This window comes from Taudactylus pleione, unplaced genomic scaffold, assembly GCF_031769625.1.
Source record: "Taudactylus pleione unplaced genomic scaffold, aTauple2 ptg000206l, whole genome shotgun sequence".
Classification (NCBI taxonomy): Eukaryota; Metazoa; Chordata; class Amphibia; order Anura; family Myobatrachidae; genus Taudactylus; species Taudactylus pleione.
The window spans coordinates 7,147,668-7,163,264 of record NW_028284608.1 but is presented as its reverse complement, the minus strand read 5'-3'; positions in this window follow the sequence as shown (position 1 = coordinate 7,163,264).

The following is a 15,597-nucleotide window of genomic DNA, read 5'->3' as shown; positions in this document are numbered from 1 at the left end:
ACATAATGTGATGAGGGGCTTTACTCCGTGGCATAATGTGATGAGGGGCTTTACTCCATGGCATAATGTGATGAGGGGCTTTACTCCATGGCATAATGTGATGAGGGGCTTTACTCTGTGGCATAATGTGAGGGGCTTTACTCCATGGCATAATGTGATGAGGGGCTTTACTCCATGGCATAATGTGATGAGGGAAACTAATGATCTTGGCGCCTATTGAAAAACGTATCAGATATTGCTCTATTGGTACAGAAATAATATTAGTAAATATATTTACTTATAGCAGCAAGTCTTAAAACATGGGATTTGTGAATACCCATAAAACACACAAAATTGATAGCAGAATCCATACACATGTATAAAACAGTCACGGCTCCGTTAGCTAAACAATATACGAAATTTTATTATTTATTAATTCTTTTTATAACTCAAACTTTTAGAGATCTATATCTCTCATATTATACATAAAAAACTGTTTGTATTTACTAAGTCAACAGTACAGTAATATTATATGCTAAAAACACTGCTTGAGAGATCTCTTGTGTGTGCACATGTCACTTAGTTTGGACAAATGGATCTTGTAGATAATTGGCTCCAATAATAAATTGACTGGTCCAGTTAAAGTTCCATATTTATATCCAAAAGTATCAGTAATAATTGACAAGCCAGGTGGCCTTAGTAATGTAGATACAATGTACCTGCGAGTGACCATTAGCAGCTATACCATGCACAGTGGTGAGATGTTTGATGAGTGAGGCTTTCACGTGTTGTATAAGCGGCCGCCGGAGCTGGGCTGATGTTGCATCAGCAAACACTCTGTCTCCCCTGCTCGTCTGTTGGACACACTGTGAATGCTGACCTGGAGTCTGTGTACAATCACCTCCATTTGATGCTGCTGTACAGAGAAGTAGGTGCTTGGTGCAGTGGAGAATATACATCCAAAACGAGCTGGCCAAATAAAGCGGGTGCTTGCAAATCGGGGGGTCCACTGACGTGTTTCGCCCCTTTAAAATGGGGGCTTTTTCAAATAGTAGCTATCCCATACACTTGTTGAATTATATAGCACCACTCAATAGTTCATTGGATTATTCACTAAGACTCATCAGTGTTCCCAGGTGTGCCGCACCTGAGACCATGTAAGGTAATTACAATGTTCTTTTATATGTCCCAATGGAAAGCGGACTTAAGATATTAAGAGGGGAACTCAATTAGAGGCAAAGTTTTTGCCTGTCTGACATTTCACTTCATTCGCCTGTTTCAGAGGTGAATTCATTCCCTGCTCGTCCCCGCTTTTCGCCTAATTCAATTGCAAAACAGGTGAAAACGGAAATAGGCCAAAGCGGAACAGGAGAAAAGTACTGAAAGAATTAGGGAAATCAGTATGTACCCCAGAAAAAGATACATTAACATAGGGAATCAATATAGATGTGTACTAATAGCCCTAATAAGACTATTTTGGGTACTTAAGTTGTGTAAATAGCTTGCTATTAGCGTCTTTGTAAAAGTGGTGAATAATGGCATAAAGATGTATTTTTTGGTGAAAATAAGTATTCCTGTCAAATTTGGGGTACTTGAAAATGGGTGCTAGCGTATTTTTATGTCTCTAAAGTGAACTTTTTAAAAACATGAAAAATCCACCTGCTGCCTGCACCTGCAATCCCAAAAACACCTGACCCATACTTGGGGACCCCCAAGAAGTCTATTTCGCTACTTTTTATGTTTATCCCCCCATTTTTTTAATTTTCACCCCAAAAATGACATGTCTTTTCTGGGGTGTTCTTAGGTTTTGGTTTTTTTTTGCAGATTTGTCCTTTGTGGACTGTCCCAAGGGATCTGAGTCGTTTCCCCATGTTTATACCCCAAAATAAAGATTTTGCACTTCTTTTCACCTGCTGTTGACTGGAGAATCTTTTTTGGAGAATTCAATGCATCAAGTTTCCGCTTAGGTGAAATTGTCTTGGAATTGAATTTGGCAAAAAAAAATTTACGCAAAATTTTCTAAAAAACTCAGGCGAAAAAGGCTTTTCGCCTCTAATTGAATATGGCCCTAAGCTAGAAATCTCAGCAGATAACATGTATTATTCATTTTTTATGTATAATATAAATAAATATAAATGTATATACTTATATAAAAACTAAAATATTTGTTTAAAAACTTTATGAACGGAGCTCATGACTGCATAATTTTAACAAAAAATAATAAAAAATATATACAGATATACACATTTAACTTAGTTTCTGATGCAGTCTGGGATCCAAACTGGTGGCCCTTCTAGCATTAATCACTAGAAGTTACCTCTACACTACAGGGATTGCTCCATTTGTTTGTCAATTATATCATGCTTCACCTCAATTTTGGTATGTCCCTTATTTGTTTATTTAATGAATATAGCCCTATTCTTCATAGGTTTTCTCTTTTTTTACATACTAAGTCATATAATTGACAAGATCTTATGGAGGTCATTACCATCATATAAATAATTAACCCTGTTATATTTAAATAAGAAGTCTAATACTTTATCTCTAAGTTATATTTCAACGATGTAATACCTTCAAATCATGCTACTTATAATAGACCCCAATTTCTTAAAAGTGGATGTGTAGAGTGGCTGTTTGAATTAACTCTGTGATGTAGAGTCACTAAAAAGACAACCATTGATCACAAAATCTAAGAAGAGTTGGTTAGTAAATCCAGCTTAAAAATACAGCACAAGTTAAAGATAGAATTCAAATAGGTGGGCTCCTATTAAAGCATAAACTCACTCTAGATAGACGGCTGATAGTACAAGAACTTATTGATAATGACTGTTGTAAGCAAGTCTACCACTTTGTTCATAAAATATACTCGACCTCCAGCTATAATCACACCTAGGTGAATAGACTCCTACTGATAAATACTGATGATCCCTTAGGTTTGACAATTTTATGCATGGTCAACATACATAGATAGGATACTGACACTTATGTATGGTTACATGCATAACCAACTAGACATAGAAATGATGGACAACTATTCCCTCTAATAAGACACACATAAATAAGAGACTACACTAATATCTATGGATACCCTTATGTTTCCCTAGTTTGCTAAGGAAATCAACGGGGAACCATTCTTCCTTTTATACAAATGATCCAAAGTCAATAGTTTCATTGAGGCCATCAGGATATAAGGTATGCAACCTAAATATCCGGAAAGCCTCTTGGGAGCATAGTTGTCTAAATCTGTAGCCTCCTCTGTTGCTCTTCCTGATAGTTCTGATGCCAATTATAGAGAGGCCTAGTGGATTCCCATCATGGACATTGCTGAAATGATGGGAAACACTATGAAGCGGAAACCTTTTAAGAATATTCAACCTGTGTTCCCCAAATCTAGTCTTCAGTGTGTGGGTGGTTCTCGCTACATACTGCAGGCCGCAAGGGCACTGCAGTATGTAGATACAATAATTGGATTCACAGTTTATAAAATCCATAATTGGAAACCTCTCCTGATTGTGATTAGATGTCACTGTTCCCATTCAATTAGATATAAAGTCACAGGTGAGACACCTATTTTTTCCACATTTGAAGCACCCATTTAAATTTGACGACCAGGTATTTCCTTTTTCCAAACTAACTTTAGTGTTTTACCTAAGACCACTTGGGACCAAGTGTGTTCTGAGGTTGTTGTTCTTCCTAAACACTATTTTAAGTTTTGTTTTTAGAGTGTTGTTTAATATGGTATCTTGTTTCAAGATGTTAAAATTTGAATTCAAGATATTTCTGATCTGTGAAGATTTATTATTATATAGTTAAATACAAAACAAATATTGGACTCTCCAGCTTGTAAATCTAATTCTTCTCTCCGGGCTACCAATAATTCCAATCTATCTTTGCTTAAGCTATCATTATAAGCTGTATCTAAAATAGCAAGGGGGTAACCTCTAATGGCAATATCATTATACATAAGTTTAGCTTGGTCCTTGAAATTGGTGATGGAAGAGCAATTGCGTCTAATTCGGTTAAATTGACTTTGAGGAATATTTATTAACCATTGCTTATGGTGTCCACTGGAATAATGTTGAAAATTATTAGTGTCCACTGTTTTTTTTTATAATTTTTTGTTGATATTGTAGATCCCTCTGAGAAGATAGTGAGATCCAGAAAATTCACCGAGCTGTGATCCGGTTCCAATCATTCAAATTAAGAGAGGAAACAAATTCAAGTGCCGAGTGTTCATCCCCATCCCAAATAATAAATACAGATCATCTATATAACGGCAATAGAACACCAGGCTTGCTCCAAATGGTCCATTCCAAATATACTGGTCCTCGAATTTGCACATGAAAAGGTTGGCAAAACTTGTAGCAAAACTAGTGCCCATGGCCGTTCCCACCATCTGTAAGTAAAAAATTTAATCAAACGTGAAATAATTATGTGTCATAATAAAAGTGATAGAATCAATGATGAATTGTTTAAAACCTGGTGACATATCCTCATCTTTCTCTAAGAAGTGAGCTGCAATACTCAACAATCAACCCCACCACACAAGCCCTCTGCCTAGGTGTCATCCATGACTCTGAACATGTCCTTTGTCCCCCACTTCCAATCTATCTCAAAATTCTAATCCATGCACTCATTATTTCCTGCATTGACTATTGCAATAGTCTCCTTACTGGTCTTCCCAAAAACAGACTCTCACCACTACAATCCATTTTGAATGCAGCTGCGAGGCTGATCTTCCTTGCCAAATGTTCAATGTCTGCTGATCCGCTCTGTCAGTCCCTCCATTGGCTACCGTTTTTCTAACATGTTCAATATAAAATACTATTAGTTACATATAAGGCTATTAACCAAACCACTCCAACATACATCTCTTCACTAACTTATCTCAAAATATCTCCCAACCCGACCTCTCTGCTCTGCACGAGATCTGCACCTCTCATCCACATGCATTACTTGCGCCCATGCTATCAGCCATCTATCTAGAGTGAGTTTATGCTTTAATAGGAGCCCACCTATTTGAATTCTATCTTTAACTTGTGCTGTATTTTTAAGCTGGATTTACATTATTATTTATATGATAGTAATGACCTCGATAAGATCTTGTCAATTATATGACTTAGTATGTAAAAAAGGAGAAAACCTATGACGAATAGGGCTATGTTCATTAAATAAATAAATAAGGGGCATACCAAGATTGAGGTGAAGCATAATATAATTGCCAAATAAATGAAGCTATCCCTGTAGTGTAGAGGTAACTTCTAATGATTAATGATAGAAGGGTCACCAGTTCAAATCCCAGACTGGGTAAGAGACTAAGGTGAATGTGTATATCTGTATATATTTTTTATTATTTTTTGTTAAGATTGTGCAGTCATGAGCTCCATTCAGAAAGTTTTTTTTTAAATATTTTAGTTTTTATATAAGTACATATATTTATATTTATTTATATTATACATAACAAATTAATAATACATCTTATCTGCTGAGATTTCTAACTTAATATCAACTCCATTTTCCATTGGGACATACAAACATTGTAATTACTTTACAGTGTCTCAGGTGCGGCACACCTGGGAACACTGATGAGTCTTAGTGAATGATCCAATGAACTATTGAGTGGTGCTATATAAGTTCAACAAGTGTATGGGATAGCTAGTCTTTGAAAAAGCCCCCATTTTAAAGAGGCAAAATGCATCAGAGGACCCCCCGATTTGCTAGTACCCGCTTCATTTGGCCAGCTCTTTTTGGATGTATATTCTCCACTGCACCAAGCATCTACTTCTCTGTACAGCAGCATCAAATGGAGGTGATTCTACACGGGCTCCAGTTCAGTGTTCACAGTGTGTCCAACAGACAAGCAGGGGAGACAGAGTGTTTGCTGATGCAACGTCAGCCCAGCTTCGGTGGCCGCTTATACAACACGGGAAGCCTCACTCATCAAACACCTCACCACTGTGCATGGTATAGCTGCTAATGGCCACTCACAGGTACATTGTATCCACATTACTAAGCCCACCTGGCCTGTCAATTATTACTGATACTTTTGGATATAAATATGGAACTTTAACTGGACCAGTCAATTTATTATTGGATAGCGCCCACCAGTATCCTGACTGCATCCCGAGTCTAACATGCTGGTGGTTTTCACCAGGGACCACCGCAAGGGAATTTGGGCTTATCTGCACCCAACATGCAGGTCACAGTCCTCTACTTGGGTTTCCCTGTACTGGCAGCTGATGACTGAAGCAACTGGACTGGATGACAATGGGATGGAACAGGACTGGACGACACCAGGATGGAACCGATGGTGCACAATATCGGACTGGAACCGATGGTGCATGATATCGGACTGGAAATGATGGTGCATGATATAGGACTGGAACCGATGGTGCACAATATCGGACTGGAATCAAAGGTGCAGGATATTACACTGGAAGTCGATGATGCAGGATATTGGACAGGAACCGATGGTGCGGGATATTGGACTGGAATGATGGTAAAGGATATCGGACTGGAACCGATGGTGCAGGATCACTGGGATGGAACTGGATACTGGAGCCAGTAGTGCAGTGAGATGATAATCTGCACTGAAAATCAATTGCAGGAACTCAGATGAAATCAGCAAGGCTGAGGACAACATTGCACTGGTAAGTCTCAGAAAAATCCTTATATACCCTTGGGAGAGCAGTCATTGGCTGCAGACGTCTGGTGGCAGCAAACTGGTCTCCTGTTGGAGGATGGACAGTCACCTGACACAGACTGTCATGGATGCACCCAGCAGTCAGTTCTGGATGGAATGCTGCACATGGAAGCCAGTATGTCGGATGCTACAGGGAGGAGAAGTGTGTATACGTTGGGGACCCCCTGCACGCTGAGACAGCACCCAGAGAGGTAAGTGGCGAGATCTGACTATGGAGTGTCTGGCTGAAATCGTGACATCAGAAATGTCACGGAAAAGTGATGCTCGTTCTTGAGCACTAAATAGAAATGCAGGCAAAAATGGTCCACTCACTGGGCATGTTATTGGAGTGTTGCGGGCATGTCAACTGCTTACACAGACGCTCAACCACAGACATAGGAGGCCATCATCAGTCGAAGAAGCTGCACCTGCCATAGTGCTGGTGCAGTTTATGATGGTGAGACCGATGGTGGCGTCAAGGATTCACCAATCAGTGTTACAGCGTGCACGGGTGCTGAAAGTGGGCGTCTCAGTCCTTGCACATTGGGCTGCACAGATATACAGCACATTGGGCTGCACAGATATACAGCACATTGGGCTGCACAGATATACAGCACATTGGGCAGCACAGATATACAGCACATTGGGCCGCACGGATATACAGCACATTGGGCCGCACGGATATACAGCACATTGGGCCGCACGGATATACAGCACATTGGGCCGCACGGATTTACAGCACATTGGGCCGCACGGATATACAGCACATTGGGCCACACGGATATACAGCACATTGGGCCGCACGGATATACAGCACATTGGGCCGCACGGATATACAGCACATTGGGCCGCACGGATATACAGCACATTGGGCCGCACGGATATACAGCACATTGGGCCGCACGGATATACAGCACATTGGGCCGCACGGATATACAGCACATTGGGCTGCACAGATATACAGCACACTGGGCTGCACAGATATACAGCAGGGAAAGAGTATGTAGCAGCATTTGTATAAAGTTGCAGACCGGCGACCGCCAACAGACACTGCTGAGTCCAAGTAAGCTTTTCATTCTTATAGAACATAACTACATACATTTAGAATTTAGAGACAAAGACAAAGGAGCCTGTTTAAAACCATTTATAATCTAAATAATAGTACATTTATTCTATGTCTTTGAACCATGGGAGGAAGTCGGAGAACTCGAAGGAAATACATGAGAACATAGGGAGAACATGAAAACACCAGGCCATCATATTTCCTGTTACAGTTTATACCTCCTAGGCAATGTGTAGTGAGTAATGAAATTCCATGATGAATGCACCAGCCTAATATTTTTGATTGTAATGCAATATCTCTGACGCCATGAAAATAACGCAAATCATTTTTCATGATTGTAGCTAAATTACTGTTCCCGAAGAGACCGTTTATATACATTAGTTCATGTGATGTCAGTTTTTTTTATTCCGTGACTGACAGAAAATTAACTTTAATGCAACATTTTGTTTTCATTGCTTAGCAACAGTCCCCAAAAATGTTTCTCTACCCCTGTAGCAACAGTCTCTAAGCAGACCTCAATTTAGTGTGATCGATGAGCAATAAAACTGAAACAATTATCCGATTTCCTAATAAAATCACATGAAACATTGCAGGATGTGCGTTTTACTTTTCACTTAATTTCTAGTAATTATACGAGGATGGTTTCATTTTCTCAACAGTTGTCTGCGTCATTGATTAAATTAAATAATTCAACAAAGTAACTAGAACAGTCATAAAAACTTTGTATTATATTATCAAGGTTGGTTTCCTGCATGCTAATTTGTACCTGGTTAACATAATTGATGCAGCTTCATGTCATTTCTACATTATTGTAAAACCACTGTTCAAACCATCTGATGTCACATCTATTGCTGCTATGTATTAAAGTAAAATAGTACAGGAAGCTTTACGATCCATCGCTTGAGTTGCCAGTGATCCCTAGGCCTAGATTTGTGTTCTTGAAAGATGGTGTGCTGTGTGTGTGGGGGGGTGGCATGTGGGGCGGCACAGCAAAAGTAGCCATGAGTTGCACAAAATGTAAATCCAGCTCTGTATATGTTGGCTCAGTGGCGTGATTAGGTTCTGTGATAGGCACCACACTTGGCAGGTGTGTAATGCAGGAGCGCCCAGAGGGGGAGTACTAATTACCCTGGCACTGATCTGTAGGAAGTTCCCAGTGGGAGTCTGGGCCTGCTGCTTATGATGATAAATGTCCACCTTTGCAGCATGCGACATCGCAAATCAAATACTATATTACAATATTTTTTTTAGGAAGGGGTATGACCATGCCTCCTAGATTTGGTCACGCACCCTCAGTATCCACGCCCCATGAATGTCTCAATGGCCCTGGTGGCATGACCACAAAGTGATGCCTCCCAGGGCTGTAGCTAGGGTAGTGCGGCCGGTGCCATTTCACAGGGCACCACAGGTCAGGGGGCGCTATTTGGGCCTGTCATATGTCTGTTTATTAACATTCTCACTTGTAGCTTCCTCTTTCATACCCAGCATCTCCAGGCCTCCCCTATCTCTTCCCTGGCCCTTCCCCGTGAGGCCATTCCCCTTTTTTGGGTGCATTATGTCCCTTTAAAAAATGGGGGGGGGGCACCAATGCTCTTTCTGGCACAGGGCACCAAAAAGTCTAGTTACGGCTCTGATGCCACCACATCCCCTTTCAGAGAGGGGTGTAGTAGTGTCCCAGTTTGCAGCATGGTGGGTAGTGGTTAGCAAGACTGCCTCACAGTATTGAGGTCTTGAGCTAAATTCCTGAGCAAGGCCATATATGTGTGGAGATTGTATGCACTCCTCATATTTGTGTGGGTTTCCTCTGTGTGCTCTCTTTTCCTCCAACACTCCAGAAACATACTGGTAGGTTAATTGTCTTCTGACAAAACAATAGCTGTAGTGTGTACTGTATGTGTGATGAGAATGACTAAATATTCTCTGTAAAGTGTGATGGTATCTGTGTGCGCTATATAAGTAACTGTTAATAATAATTGCAAAATATTGAATGTTGGTAGGTATGCGCTTACCCATGGCTGCTACCACGGAGGACAAGCAGGAAAGTCCCAAACCCTGTCACTTTCAGGAGCCCAGTAGTGGTAGATTGTAATAAAAGAAAAAAAAGAATGTATGTGTGATATAATCTGTAAAATCAGTCGATAGTGTGAAAATATTAAAATAGTTAATATGTATTTGTATATGCCTGTGTGCTGTATCTGATGTATAATTATGTCATTAAACTATGAAATCTGTATATTGTGTGTTTATATAATACTATATGTGTATTATATTTTTAGTACAAATCTAAGCAGTATGTCCTGTATGTGGATGCTGGTACAGTAATGTAGATATATTTTGAATGGTGAAGGGGGAGGTAGGAGACCCTGACTCAGGTTTTGCGCTGTGACCTAGGGACTTCTAGCTACACCACGGCTAGTAAAATCTTTCTGTCTGAGGAAACTTTGGTGATCATTTTTTCTGTTCACATAATCCTCCACATCCCAAAAAGCAGGTTATCTGGGTTATGGGCTGAGTCAGTGTCTCAGAGGTAGCTGACTGGACAGCTGCACAAGCTTGTCCAATCATCTGTCTACCGCACCGCCTCAGTAATTTCCAAATCATCCAAGCTTTAGTGGCCCTTTAGTTATCAGGTGTTTGACAAAATAATTATAATTTGTTATCACCACTTAGTGCGGCAATAAGAAATTACGTACCTCCGGGCTGTATTAAAAAACAGAGGATTGGAGCCCTATCTTGCCATGTGTAAAAGTAAAGTGATCTCAAGTGTGATCTTTCAGTTTCCGGGATCATGCTACTGCGAAAGCGCTGTCGTCAGAACGTGCATGAGCGAGTGGCTACCTCTCCTGGTAACTATTCCTGCATATAACTTATAGGCCATATAAAATGGGCCCCTGGGTCCAGGGGGGCCCCGCACCGCACACCCTGCACCCATAATATAACTTACCTCTCCGAAGTCCCGCGTTGGCGAGGGGGTCCGGCGCTGTAAAACGAATGGAAAATGGCCGCAGCAGCCCTTTTCCTGTTATCATGCGCAGTACAGGGAAAATGGCCGCCGCAGCCATTTTCCCGGTGATCTGTGCATACATTATAGACCCTGGGCACACTCTAGTGCCCAGAGTCTATAACTCCGGTGCTCGCCACAAACAACTCAGTGTACTGCCGGCCGCCAGGCAGAGAGGAGGGGGGGCCATGTCGGAGACTGCACACGGGCCCCCTCCTCTCTAGAAATGTCCCTGCTATAGGCTAATATAGCGAACGCCTTTAGAAGATGGTGTTAGCTACCAGGGCCAAGCTCCGGCAATTTAGTAGCTCCCATAGAAACCTATGGGGGCTTCTTTAGCGATAGAAAATGGGAAATTGCAGCACATATCTCCAATGAAGAATCGCCAGGATTTATCAAAAAACACATGTAAGGGACAGGGGTTCCAATAGGAGCCTATCCCTACATTGGGTTAGAAGTAAAGTGACCGCTAATGCGATCACTTGCGGGTTCAGGATCTGTAGCTTTGCAGATCTGGAATTTTAGCAGCCTCCATAGAAACCAATGAGGGCTGCTTTTGCAGTCAAAAACAGGAGACCACAGCAGATATAATCCTGTGTAATATATTCACAGGATGCTTAATATTTGCAGGTGGTCCCCGAATTTGGCCATTTATTATTATAGATGTTCGCAGGCCCCCATGTTTTGGTTTTGGCAAAACTACCTTGAAGAGTTTTGGATCTGGATTTCTTTAAAAATTGTTAAAGACAGATAAAATCACGTCATTTGGACCTGTTCTTGTTCCTACAGTATTATAAACACCAATAACATTAATTTCCTGTACTTTCCAGCCAATTTTGACCACCTCACAGCACACAGTATTGTTTTCACCAATATTGGCCACTGTCTCCAGAGAGCTGTCTCGCTAAACTAAGTGACAGAGCAGCAGCACAAACACTTGGCAGTTTAAAAGAATATAGTACATCTATAAAACATAGTGGCCCAACAGTGGCAGAAAGGTTGACAGTTTAATAAACTATACGACTCTACAGAATGTTTTTATTAATCAAGAAAACCTAGTACAATACAAAATTTAATATACCGTATGACAAAATCACAGGCCTCAGGCCATTAGAAATCAGTAATTGTATATAGTAGAAAGTGATAATTAATTAATAAGTTAATAGCAAACTTCTCCAACCAGTAAATCACAGGCCTCAGGCCAATAGAAATTGATAATTGTTGAAAGTAGAAAGTAATAATTTTATAAATAAGTTAATAACAAACTTTACTAACCAGCAAATCAAAGCCCAATCAAATCAAATCACACAGATACAAGATACAGATCACCAAAACTTGTGACAAGCTGTCCAGAACGAGATGTATACTGCTGCCATGACCTCTAGAAGAGAAAGGAGAAGATGGAGCTGATTCAGTACTTCAATATCTACTGAATGAGGATAACCTGAAATGAGCAATTTGTACAATCTGTACTCATCATAATCAATTAAGGGTAATATAAAAGAGAGTGCCATTAACTGAGGGTGCCTATTAGTAGTTCCCATATTGTTGCTACTGTGTCACTATTCACATTCATTGTATGATATTATAATAGTGATAATCGCGTGGAGGCTTGAAACCTTGACTTCATGTAGTCATAATTTTGCTTTGTATTAACATAATTTTAATACCTCCAATAAACTACAGTAATATGCACTGCGTATCAAACACAATCTTAGCAAACATGCAATGAAAAGTGGTGCACAATGAAATTGTCCTTGGGCCCTCCAATCCCACTTACTGTATGTTATATATTAAAAAGGACATGCACAGTTTAACAAACCAAGCACATCAGAAATAGGGACTGCCACTTTTGTTGCTGAAGTTCCTGGTTTGTTTGGGCCCCCACAATAGAAAACATCTTGGTGGCTTGGTTAAACCAAGTCACCAATAGACTTAAGGCTAGGAGGGTGTATCTACTACAGTGGTTTATAGAAGTGTAGTTGTTGCCCATAGCAACCAATCAGATTCTAAATTTTTATCTAGCACCTTCTAGAAGATAATAGCTAGAATCTGATTTGTTGCTGTGGGCTACATCTCCACTTCTATAAACCTGCACTTTAGTAAATATATCCCTAAGAGTGTTAATCCTCCTCAAAGTTCAAGATGTCATCACCCTTATTACTGTTGTTAATTATATCATCCTCACACTGTTTTAGGTCATCCCCAATGGAATCCACTGTTACAGTCTCTGTTTGATATGTATGCTTGGATGCTTGTTGCTGTTCCTCCACTCACTGAAGCATAAAAAGGTCGGAAATCCACCTTGTTACCTCCTCTTACTTCAGTTGTGGCATGGCAAATTATACCGTTGTTGCAGCCAGTGCAATCTTCTACAAGCGGTTGCTAAATGACGAAAATGCCCAGAATTTTTTTACCCCACAATCATTGTGTCCTGCACACACCTGTCAGTTTTTAAGAAATTCTGAACCACCAAGTTTATTGTGTGCGTAAAACATGGTATGTGTTTTAAATTTACCAAGTTATAATGCTTGTACAGTGTTACTTGCATTATCAGAAATGACATCCTGAGGAGAGTTTTATTTTGGCAAACCGGTTTGTTATCACATTCCAGGGTTTTTCCAATAGATTGACACCGGTTTGCCTCTTAGTGAGGCCAGTGATACAGAGAGTAGCCTGTCTGTGAATGAGCTGGTTGTGTGTTAGATACAGAGAGTAGCCTGTCTGTAAATGAGCTGGCTCTGTGTGTTAGATACAAAGAGTAGCCCGTCTGTGAATGAGCTGGCTCTGTGTCTTAGATACAGAGAGTAGCCTGTCTGTGAATGAGCTGACTCTGTGTTAGATACAGAGAGTAGCCTGTCTATGAATGAGCTGGCTCTGTGTGTTAGATACAAAGAGTAGCCTGTCTGTGAATGAGCTGGCTCTGTGTCTTAGATACAGAGTAGCCTGTCTATGAATGAGCTGGTTCTGTGTGTTAGATACAAAGAGTAGCCTGTCTGTGAATGAGCTGGCTCTGTGTTAGATACAGAGAGTAGCCTGTCTGTGAATGAGCTGGATTTGTGTGTTAGATACAGAGAGTAGCCTGTCTGTGAATGAGCTGGCTCTGTGTTGGATACAGAGAGTAGCCTGTCTGTGAATGAGCTGGATTTGTGTATTAGATACAGAGAGTAGCCTGTCTATGAACGAGCTGGCTCTGTGTGTTAGATACAGAGTGTAGCCTGTCTGTGAATGAGCTGGATCTGTGTTACTGTAGATACAGAGAGTAGCCTGTCTGTGAATGAGCTGGCTCTGTGTCTTAGATACAGAGTAGCCTGTGTATGAATGAGCTGGTTCTGTGTGTTAGATACAAAGAGTAGCCTGTCTGTGAATGAGCTGGCTCTGTGTTAGATACAGAGAGTAGCCTGTCTGTGAATGAGTTGGATTTGTGTGTTAGATACAGAGAGTAACCTGTCTGTGAATGAGCTGGCCCTGTGTTAGATACAGAGCGTAGCCTGTCTGTGAATGAGCTGACTCTGTGTTAGATACAGAGAGTAGCCTGTCTATGAATGAGCTGGCTCTGTGTGTTAGATACAAAGAGTAGCCTGTCTGTGAATGAGCTGGCTCTGTGTCTTAGATACAGAGTAGCCTGTCTATGAATGAGCTGGTTCTGTGTGTTAGATACAAAGAGTAGCCTGTCTGTGAATGAGCTGGCTCTGTGTTAGATACAGAGAGTAGCCTGTCTGTGAATGAGCTGGATTTGTGTGTTAGATACAGAGAGTAGCCTGTCTGTGAATGAGCTGTCTCTGTGTGTTAGATACAGAGCCTGTCTATGAATCAGCTGGCCCTGTGTTAGATACAGAGAGTAGCCTGTCTGTGAATGAGCTGGCTCTGTGTTAGATACAGAGAGTATCCTGTCTATGAATGAGCTGGCTCTGTGTGTTAGATACAGAGTGTAGCCTGTCTGTGAATGAGCTGGATCTGTGTTACTGTAGATACAGAGAGTAGCCTGTCTGTGAATGAGCTGGCTCTGTGTTAGATACAAAGAGTAGCCTGTCTGTGAATGAGCTGGCTCTGTGTGTTAGATACAGAGAGTAGCCTGTCTGTGAATGAGCTGGCTCTGTGTTAGATACAGAGAGTAGCCTGTCTGTGAATGAGCTGGATTTGTGTGTTAGATACAGAGAGTAGCCTGTCTGAATGAGCTGGCTCTGTGTGTTAGATACAGAGAGGAGCCTGTCTGTAAATGAGCTGGATTTGTGTATTAGATACAGAGAGTAGCCTGTCTATGAATGAGCTGGCTCTGTGTGTTAGATACAGAGTGTAGCCTGTCTGTGAATGAGCTGGATCTGTGTTACTGTAGATACAGAGAGTAGCCTGTCTGTGAATGAGCTGGCTCTGTGTTAGATACAAAGAGTAGCCTGTCTGTGAATGAGCTGGCTCTGTGTGTTAGATACAAAGAGTAGCCAGTCTGTGAATGAGCTGGCTCTGTGTTAGATACAGAGAGTAGCCTGTCTGTGAATGAGCTGGATTTGTGTGTTAGATACAGAGAGTAGCCTGTCTATGAATGAGCTGGCTCTGTGTGTTAGATACAGAGAGGAGCCTGTCTGTAAATGAGCTGGATTTGTGTATTAGATACAGAGAGTAGCCTGTCTATGAACGAGCTGGCTCTGTGTGTTAGATTCAGAGTGTAGCCTGTCTGTGAATGAGCTGGATCTGTGTTACTGTAGATACAGAGGGTAGCCTGTCTGTGAATGAGCTGGCTCTGTGTTAGATACAGAGAGTAGCCTGTCTGTGAATGAGCTGGCTCTGTGTTAGATACAGAGAGTAGCCTGTCTGTGAATGAGCTGGATTTGTGTGTTAGATACAGAGAGTAGCCTGTCTGTGAATGAGTGGATT